Source organism: Globicephala melas, chromosome 5 (assembly GCF_963455315.2).
Source record: "Globicephala melas chromosome 5, mGloMel1.2, whole genome shotgun sequence".
Lineage (NCBI taxonomy): Eukaryota > Metazoa > Chordata > Mammalia > Artiodactyla > Delphinidae > Globicephala > Globicephala melas.
Genome location: NC_083318.1, coordinates 5719834 through 5729669, shown reverse-complemented (window position 1 = coordinate 5729669; position 9836 = coordinate 5719834).

The following is a 9836-nucleotide window of genomic DNA, read 5'->3' as shown; positions in this document are numbered from 1 at the left end:
TCCTTCATCTTGATCAACCTGGGCAGTCTCTGTCCTGGTTTTGGTGCTGTTGTGCTGTTATTATTGTTATTATTTTCCCCCTACATCTGCATCTCCATGCTTCTTGCCTTCCAAATTTCCCTCTTAGAATGCTTTACCTGTCACCTAAAACTCCTGGCTTGTTTTTGCTCTTCATTACCATGTAGTTCAAAGTATTCTGTAAAATATTTTTACTTAAGAGTTTCTTACAGTCTCTTTTTAATATTACAGATATACAGACTTTTTAAAGCTATCTTTTTATTATTAGATAATAAAAAATTATTAGATTTATTAAAATAAATCTAATAATAAAATAAAAATAATTTAAAAATTATTAGATTTATTAAAATTTTCTAATTTTATTACATTATTATCATAATCTCCAAGATATTGATTCCTTGAGATTTGGTGGGTTTTCACTGAGTCCCAGTAGAAACTCAGTTTTGGTGGATGGTCCATGGATGCGGAAAAATAATATTTGCTTATTAAATATATACATATGTAATTTTATATATAAACATAATTTATATATAATTAAATATAATTATGATTTTCAAACATTCTAAACTTCATGTCTTGTGTCTGTTAAAATTTTCAATTAAAATTCATAATCCATCCAAATTTCCCTGTCATTCTGTCCACTGCTCACCCCTTCACCCCTACTAAAAACAAGTCCTGAAAGCAAGAAACCAAAAGGAATGTAGAATTGTCAATTAGAAGTAAAATCGTTTTTTACTAGCTACGGCCTTAGGGCAGGACTGTGGAAGTGAGGTCTGTAATTTGAGGTGAATTGCCTTACTATTGGCAGGATGTTCCAGTGGTGAGAGAGAACCTGGCGAATTACACTTCCATTCTTAACATCTCCCCACAGCTGGATAAGCCATCATCAAAGTGAACATCATTATCCCACGGGTATCCCAAAGAACCAGTAATACCCATCATCAGTCCTCCTACCAGTGGAGGTTTCTTCTGCTTTTGCCCAGTAAGCAAAGAAAATTCAATACTTAGGAACAAACTGAAAAGAAAACATTTAGTGGTTGAAAAATAGGAATAATATTTAAATGCTTTTATGCAAAGATATCTGAAATGTTCCAGGCACTTACCATGTGACTTTTGAACTTTTGATGCTTTGGACTTAATTCCAACTTGCCTCTGTTTCTTCCTAATTGTGAGAACCTCCTAAAGTCGCCATGAGGATTAAATGAGATAGTATACAGTTAGTGCTTAGAACAGTGCTAAAGGCACATAATATGTATTTGTGAAACATTAGTTATTTTTATCTTATTCCCGCCTACATTTCACTCTTTCTATTCTTTCCAACTTCTTGAATGATTCATGCTTTATAGAATGTGTGTGTGTGTGCGCGCACGCGCGCGTGTGTCTAGAAGCCTTTTATCGTTACTAAAATCTCCAGGAATTCTGCTTCCTCAAAACCATTCACCCACTCAGTTATGCAGGAACCTGAAAGCCATGACTGGATTCTGCTTGGGGTTAAAATTTGTTACCTGGAATTGTGACTAAAAGATTTGATTCTTCGTCTGAGTTTTTCTCTTGATTGGAAGAGATGTATAAACTCAGGCATTGTGTAACGAAGGCCAGTACAGGGAAGAATAGAAGTATAACAGAGTCACACAGAGACAGAGATAAGAAATGGAGAGAATGTGGCCTAGCTTCCTGTAGCTTTCCAGTTCCAGACATGTGTTGCTTTCTAAGGCCAGATTGCATTCCTGACAAATGGTTCTTCAAGACATGGTTATATCCATATCCCATTCCCTCTTGTGCTTCGATTACTTGAACTGGTTTCTGTTACGTGCATCTAAAAGAGTCCTAAATAATATAATACAACACATCACAACCACCTTGTTAAGGCTGAAAATTATCTTTGATGGCTTCTGGGATCAGAAGGTAAAACAGTAATCATTGTTCAACATCTTTTCATTTACCACATACCTGAAACCACAAATCCCAGAATGGCTGTCAGCCTGACCAAAATATGAGAAATAGAGAATGACATCATTGGAAGTGTTCTGAAACTACAATACATCATGCCGTCGTCCAAAACAGACATCCCCCTAGATCCAGAGTCTTAGTAGGTTTTCCTGTTTAGTTCCCCTGCCTTCTTCCATTTCCTACCTAGCTCATGCAAGCTTACTCCATGGGGTTACACGCTTCTCCTCTTACACTCTCTCCAGTGGAAATCCATCAAGTTACATCATCTTCAACTGCCAACTTTATATTTACCCATTTAATCAAAAACTATTTGTTGGGTAATAGACATTTTCCAAGTTCCATGCTTGAGTCAGATTGTGGATAAAAAATAGAAAAGACATGTTTTCTGAACCCATGAAGGTGCGTTTCTATGCAGAGTACTCTTTTTTTTCCCTTAATAAATTTGTTTATTTATTTATTTATCTATTTATTTATTTATTTTTGGGTCTTCGTTGCTGTGTGCAGGCTCTCTCTAGTTGCGGTGAGCAGGGGCTACTCTTTGTTGTGGTGTGCAGGCTTCTCATCGCTTCTTTTGTTGCAGAGCACACGCTCTAGGCACACGGGCTTCAGTAGTTGTGGCACCCAGGCTCGGTAGTTGTGGCTCGCAGGCTCTAGAGCGCAGGCTCAGTAGTTGTGACGCACGGGCTTAGTTGCTCTGCGGCATGTGGGGTCTTCCCGGACCAGGGCTCGAACCCGTGTCCCCTGCATTGGCAGGTGGATTCTTAACCCCTGTGCCACAAAGGAAGCCCCAGAGTTCTCTTAAATGTGATGGGCTGGGCAGAAGGAGCGATGGTTCTTTCTCATAGCTGATATTTACTTCCATGTAGAAGGCACCATGTTAGGGAAACACTCTTAGCCTCATCCTAGAAGAGTAGTGTCTTAATCTTATTGGTGAGTTTGGAAAGAAAAAAAAACCCAACTGTATGTCTTTTCTCTCTTGGGAGCCATCCTGACCTCAGAGGACATTAATTCTGCTGTGCTGCTCCACGTCTTAAGTTTTACAGGGGCAGAGACCCATGCGAAGAGGCCTGAAATGGTACAAGACTGCCTGTGGTGGGGTGAGTACACCTCTCTAACCCCAGAGTTCAATGTTAGAACGCCTACTTGCCCATAGCTATGAATCACATTCTTCCATATGAGCTGTATCAGAAATAAAGGCGATATTTTGTTCTCCTATCTGCCTTCCAGTTTCGACTTCTGTCTTAATTGATTCATAACTCAAGCAGGGAAGAGAGGTGCTATTTATAAACCTCCACCAGAACATTAACGATGTGTATCTAAATTCTCTCCTCTCACCTGAGCTCTTGACCTATAATCTGATGATCAGGGGATGTGTACAGATGGAATGTTCACGACCTCAACTTTAGCACTTCGCAAATGAAAATGTGCTGTAATCTCCAATCACCTCATAAAAGGAAATCAGATGTTTACCACCAAAAACCTCTGGTCGGTCACATGCCCCTTTATTTATCAGCTCATTCAGGCCTGACACCACAGAGTCACCTATGACTTCTCTTCCTCTTAATCCTCCAGAGTGAGTCAGGCACGACGTCCTGCTGCTTTTTTTCTCCAGAATTTCTCATTCATCTGCCCTTTTATTTCCCGTCCCAATCTAGACTTCTTCACACCTGTTTACTGCACAAGCTTGCCAGCTAGATTTTGCTGAACCCAGATCTTTCCTCATCAACTCTAGCAGAGTTGACAACCTTGCTCAGTTGCCACTTTGACCATATGATTCCCTTCAGAAATGTGTTCAGTGGCTTCTATCTTCAGGTCAAACTCATTTTCCTGATATAAAGGCACTGGCATAAGTGGACATGATACAATCAACTTCTCTGTATTTACCCTCCTCAACTCCACTCAGAATTAGCTCTGTTATGAACCAAAAGCGTAGTATGCTTTTAATACATGCCTTCCACCAAATTGCAAACCACACACACTTCATCCAAAGTCAACATCTACCGACCCGACCCCCTCCTCCAAATATTTAAGAACTAATGCGAAGCCCAACACACATTGTCACGGTTAATCACACACTGTATTCAATGATGTGTTCCTGCGGTTTATTATTAGACTATAGATTCTTCTTTATCCAAGCTGAATTACTGTGAGTTCCTTGCGCTGAAGAATCAGGGTACATTTCCCATACCATAAAGTTCACTGTTAATCATATAGCAGATACGAAATAAACATTTAATGACTGATGGATGTATAAATATAACAAAGTAATTGTCTTTACCTGAGAGATGGTTTGATCCAAGAGTCAGGAATTTAAGAGTGATCTGATAATCAGAATTTCTACTCTGACCTTTTTGACTTTCTCTGTTGCTTGAGGCAAGGCATGTTAGCTATCTTGAACTCATTTTCTTAATCCAAAAATGGAAGTAAGGCTTGTCGCCTCTCTTATTCATAGAGCGGTGACGAGTGTCCCAGGCAATGCAACGCACGTGGCTGATACAAGGTTAATGAAAATGATAAATAACAGCTATTACAAAATTGAACCGTTGTTCAATTTCTTCTGCCCTTTCAGGCCTTTGATTCAATATTCTCTCACTGAAATCTGAGCGCTTTAATTTGAGAAAGCGTTTTACTAAGAATCATAGACTTTCTACATGAACCTTTTGTTATCATTAGGCACGCCTGGATGGTATCACATTATTCTCTTAAGGAAATCAATACGTCGCTATAAGTGCATAGAAAAACACCTGGCAATGGAACTTCAGATTAGGGAGACCTGGGTATGAAAATCTGCTTCAGAGCAAAATGGCAAAATGACTTCATTCCCCCTCACAGAAACAGCAAACAGCACTGCCCACAGACAAGACGCCCTCGTGAAGATCCCAGGACGTAGGGGCGAGGCTGAAGCACCCTCCTGGACCGCAGAAACCAAGAAAAGACGCATTAGAAGGGTGACTGAGTCTCCCCTCCCTCAGGTCAGTATGCCATCACACCTAGCAGTTCTCCCCTGGCCTACAGTTTCTCCAGGGGGAAAAGGAGAGCCCAGGGCAGACACCCAGCTTCCCCAGCATCCAGGAAGCTTCCCAGGAAACCCACTTAGGTATCTCCTCATGGGAATAACTGGGGGAACAGCTAGAGCTGGAGGAGAGAAGCAGGCTCACAGAAACGAGCGTCTAGATCTCGGCAGACAAATTTCTGCTGGCAGTGATTTTAGCCTGATCTTAGATCTCAGCCAGCAGCTCTGCCCATCTGCAGACCCAAGCCGGTGGCCTGTCTAGCCAGAGAGCTTAGTAGAAGTTCTGCCCAGTTTGGGTGCACAGCCGGCGGGCTGTCCCAGTGGCGGAGCCCCTCCTCTAAACCCACCAAGAGAGTGAAAGTTTGTGAGCAGCTCCGTTCAACGGCTAGACATAGCCTCCAGCCCTGCCTGACCCGCAAGCCCAGCCAGAGACCTTGGGCAGCTGTGACGCTCATCCTGGAGCCCAGCTGAGGCAGAGAACCAGGCTGGCAGCCCCAGCTGCAGAGCATAGCTTCCAGCCCCGTCTGCAAGGGAGCCCAAACCAAGACCCCAGGCAGCCTCCAGCCGAGCCCGCAGTGCTTGGGGCTGAGCACGGCAAGCTTCCTCCTGCAGGCAGGGGGCCCAGCCCGCAACCCTGCCCAGTCACGGAACACAGTCTGTGGCCTCACCTGGACTGCAGCCCCACCCACCGCCAGGTAAAGCTGGAGACCCTGCTCCACCACGGATCCCAGACAGAGACGTCGCCTAAGAGTGGAGCTCAACCAGTGGACCGCCCGATCCCAGGCGGCAGCCCAGCCTCAGCGGAGTCCAGCCAGTGGCACCATCCGGCTGGGGAGCACAGCCTGATGAACACAGATTCGAGAATTCTCCACAAAATCCTAGCAAACCAAATTCAACGTTTAAAGGATTTACACAATGACCAAGTGGGATTTCTTTTGGAGATGTAAATATGGCACGGTATCTGCGAATCAGTAAGTGCGATTCATCACATGAATAGAATCAAAGATTAAGATCGTACGATCTTCTCAATAGACGCAGGAAAAGCATCTGACAAAACAGAATATCCTTTCATGATCAAAACTCTCAGCAGATTGGGTATAGAAGGAATATACCTCAGCCTAATAAAGGTCATACACAGCAAACCCACAGCTGACATCATACGGTGAAAGGCTGGACGCTCTTCCTTCAAGACGAGGAAAAAGACAAGGATGCCCACTCTTACCACTCCTATGCAACATAACACTGGAAGTCCTAGCCAGAGCAGTTAGGCAAGAAAGAGAAATAAAAGGAGTCCACATCAGAAAGGAAGAAGGAAAATTGTCTTCGTTTACTGATGACATGATCACATATTTAGCAAACTCTAAACTTGCCACCAAAAAACTATTAGACAAATACTCTTTGATCTCACATATGTATTATCTAAAAAGTTGAACTCATAGGAAGGAGATTGGTGGCTACCAGGGGCTAAAGGGTGGGGGTACTGGGGAGATGGTCAAAGGGTACACATTTTCTGTTAGAAAACGAATACATAATGCACATGTAACGTACAACACGGTGACTGCAGTTAACAATACTGTACTGTATACTTGAAATTTGCTAAGAGAATAGATCCTAACGTTGTCACTACAGAAAAAAGTAGTCACTGTGCGAGGTGATGGATGTGTTAACTAACCTTAATGTGGTAATCATTTCACAATACGTACATGTATCAAATCATCCCATTGTACTAAACTTAAACAATATTACTTGTCAGTTACATCTTAAGAAAGCTGGGGGGAAAACTGTATCAGAGAATTCCCCGTTTTCCATGGAAGTGTTCTTTAAATAATCTCAAATAATTTTTCTTACTTTATTTCCTTATTTCCTTAAATGAAATTCTTGTTCTCTTGCTAGAAAAGTCACTTTTCATCCATCGTGAATTATGAAGAGTGGAAAAAAAAAACCCTAGAAGTTCTTCTCTGTGTTTCTACAGAACCAGAAAAAATTTCAAACATCTATAGTATTGACATTTTTCACATTGACCCACTAGAGTCAGATGAATGATACCTTTATTCATAAGACAATAACTCTGTTAATAATAGGTCATGCAAGGTAGATTTTTATTTAATGTTTTCATTTGGGCAAAAAATAAATTTAGAAGTTAAGAATAGATTTAAAAATTATAGCACCAGAGGAATCTCTCTCTCAAAAAAAAAAAAAATTACAAACCACCCTAGAGATAGTTGATGAATGTTCAACACTGTAGATCAGATGTTAATCTAACTTGGAAGAGAGAGGGGAAAACATGCTAAGGAGAGACAACAATAAAATTCCCAGAAAAAAGATTTCCCTCGTACGTTGATTACATATTCCTGTAATTACTTCCTCTTTCAATATTAGACACTGAGCCTATTGCAGTTTACAGATACCTTTGGCAGTGTGAACTAATTAGATAAAATATAGGAATAATACAAAAGTGGTAAAACAAATTATCTTTTACTACTGAAAAATTCTATTTCGAATTTTAGGAGAGGGTAAGATTTGAAATTTTGATAAAGTTCAATGTTCATGTTGTGTGTGAATTTCTTTTTGTCTGTGACATCTCCATTATACTGGGTAAAGACCAAAACTTTGAACATTGCCTAATAAGTCCTCTACAATTGCTCCTCTTTTAAAGCGCATTATAAACTTTGTCCTGTGCTCTAGTTGCACCGGTCTTGCATTTATTTCCTTTAACAAACCTTGCTTTCTGTGGTTCAGGGTCTTTATCACACAGTCTGCTTTGCCTGTAACACTCCTCAACCCACCTTCCCTTTACCTGGTTAATGAGCACCCATCCTTCAATATCAGTTCATATCACATCCTCAGGAAAGCCTTCCCCAACCTCCCAGACCAGATCACATTGGGGTATACTGCCTTCTAGCCCTTGAGATCTACCCTAATTCTTAACAATACAATTGAGCGATCAAGAAAAAGTATCTCTGTCTTCAACTTCGTAAGCACAGGCAATACCAACTGTTCAGTATTGTATTTCTAGCACCCATCTCTTTGCTTGGCATGGGGACGTTCTCGTGGAATTTTTCTTGAATCAATAAACAAATAAACTTTGACTTTAATGCCTTGAGTAACAAATTCTTAAAGGAACATGGCAGAGTGGGAGTGAGAAGTAAACCTAAGGTTAAGGTGGAATTCAGAACATGAGAAAAATTTTATGGCATATTTAGATTTTAGGAAATGGAATACATAAAAATAATGACATATTGTTATATAATTACAATGTTAATTACTATGACAAAAGTAAGATTAGTTTCTCTTATTTTTAAGAGAAGTTAGAATAAGAGGAAAATGACTGGTTTGCTCATACCTTTCTTAGGCTTATATTCATTTATACTTATTAATTTAGTTTATTACAGCTAGAGGGGATTTCAATTTTTATAGTAATTTAACCTGAATTAACACCTTTGAAATCCTGTTTCATATCTCTTTTCAGAGATTAATAAATCTTCAAAGCTAAAAACTTAAAGGGTATGGAATCCTAATTCTATTTTTATTTCTAAATTCTTTCAAACATCAAACATTTTAAGATCATAGTTTTTAGTCAACGTCTGCTGGTGACCAGGTGTTCTTAGGCTTAATACTATAAAAACAATAAAATCGCTATGAAGACCTGACCTTCTAAGTCAGATTCCTAGAAAGTCTGCACATATAATTTTTAGGGCATGTGGAAGCAAAAGCAACAGTACAGTTATCCATGACCTGCCCACCCATCCCAGGATACATCATCATCTCAAATTTTTATAAATTAGACACAGCCTAAAAATTACAGTAGAAAATTATTAGATGTAGTTCAGCTGCAAAAAGTCATTGTGAAGCTAAACCAGCATGTTTAAGAGCCTAATGAAAGTTTTAAAAAATTATTAGCCATTACGTATTATCTAATTTTTCCTATACATTTTCGTTACACTTCCAGTCATATTCATTAATTTTAAAATAAGTATATCTACATATCACATGGTTTGTATTTCTTTTCAAAAGTGTTTAAATTTAACAGGTGCAGAAGTTACGTTTCCTTTTTTATTGATCTCCCAAAGTACGTCATCAGGAAAAAGTGCTACTTAACCTCCTGTGTCTACTTCAAAGAGAAGTTTGGTCATCAGAAATATAGATTTTCTTCTGCTCTCCATTTCAGACCATTATTTGTTTTCAAGTTAGTATTATGAAAGAAGATACCTTATCAATAACATAGGAGCCCAAATGCATTTTCATGGGAAGAGATCATAGTAGGTCATTTGCTCATTTCCTCTATTCAAGACCCACCTACCAACATGAACTGGGGATGCAGGAGTGGGGAGAAAGAGGGAACGAACAGGAGAGGAGAGAGTCTGAAACTCTCCAGTTTCCTTATATTCTGAAGGTAAGACATTTCACAGAATTTCACAGAAGCTAACAGATTGCTTACATTTAAAGGTACTGTAAACTACTTCGGAAAAAAGTTTATCATGAAACCTAATGAATAAAAGTCATTTGTTCATTTCTTGAATGTATGAATCTAAAGCACTGAGCACCTACTACACTTTAGTCAGTAAAAGACAACTAAAAATTGGCAAATCCAGGCAGAGAAAGGAATCGAGCATATCGATTACAATGGTGTACAGCGAGTTCTACAAAAGAAGCGCACCCCAGAAGATGGAGATGGTCAGGGCTCAGGTCCCGAACCAGCTTGGGGCAAGTTTTTGGAAGAAGTGACTTTTGAATCTCAAACTTGAATGTTGGGTAGAAGTACGCTACGCTGGGTATAGGAGATAGGAATGGTAGAAGAAAATATAATTCCTGTAGGAATCTGCACTATGTCAAATGAAATGATGGCATATTTTCC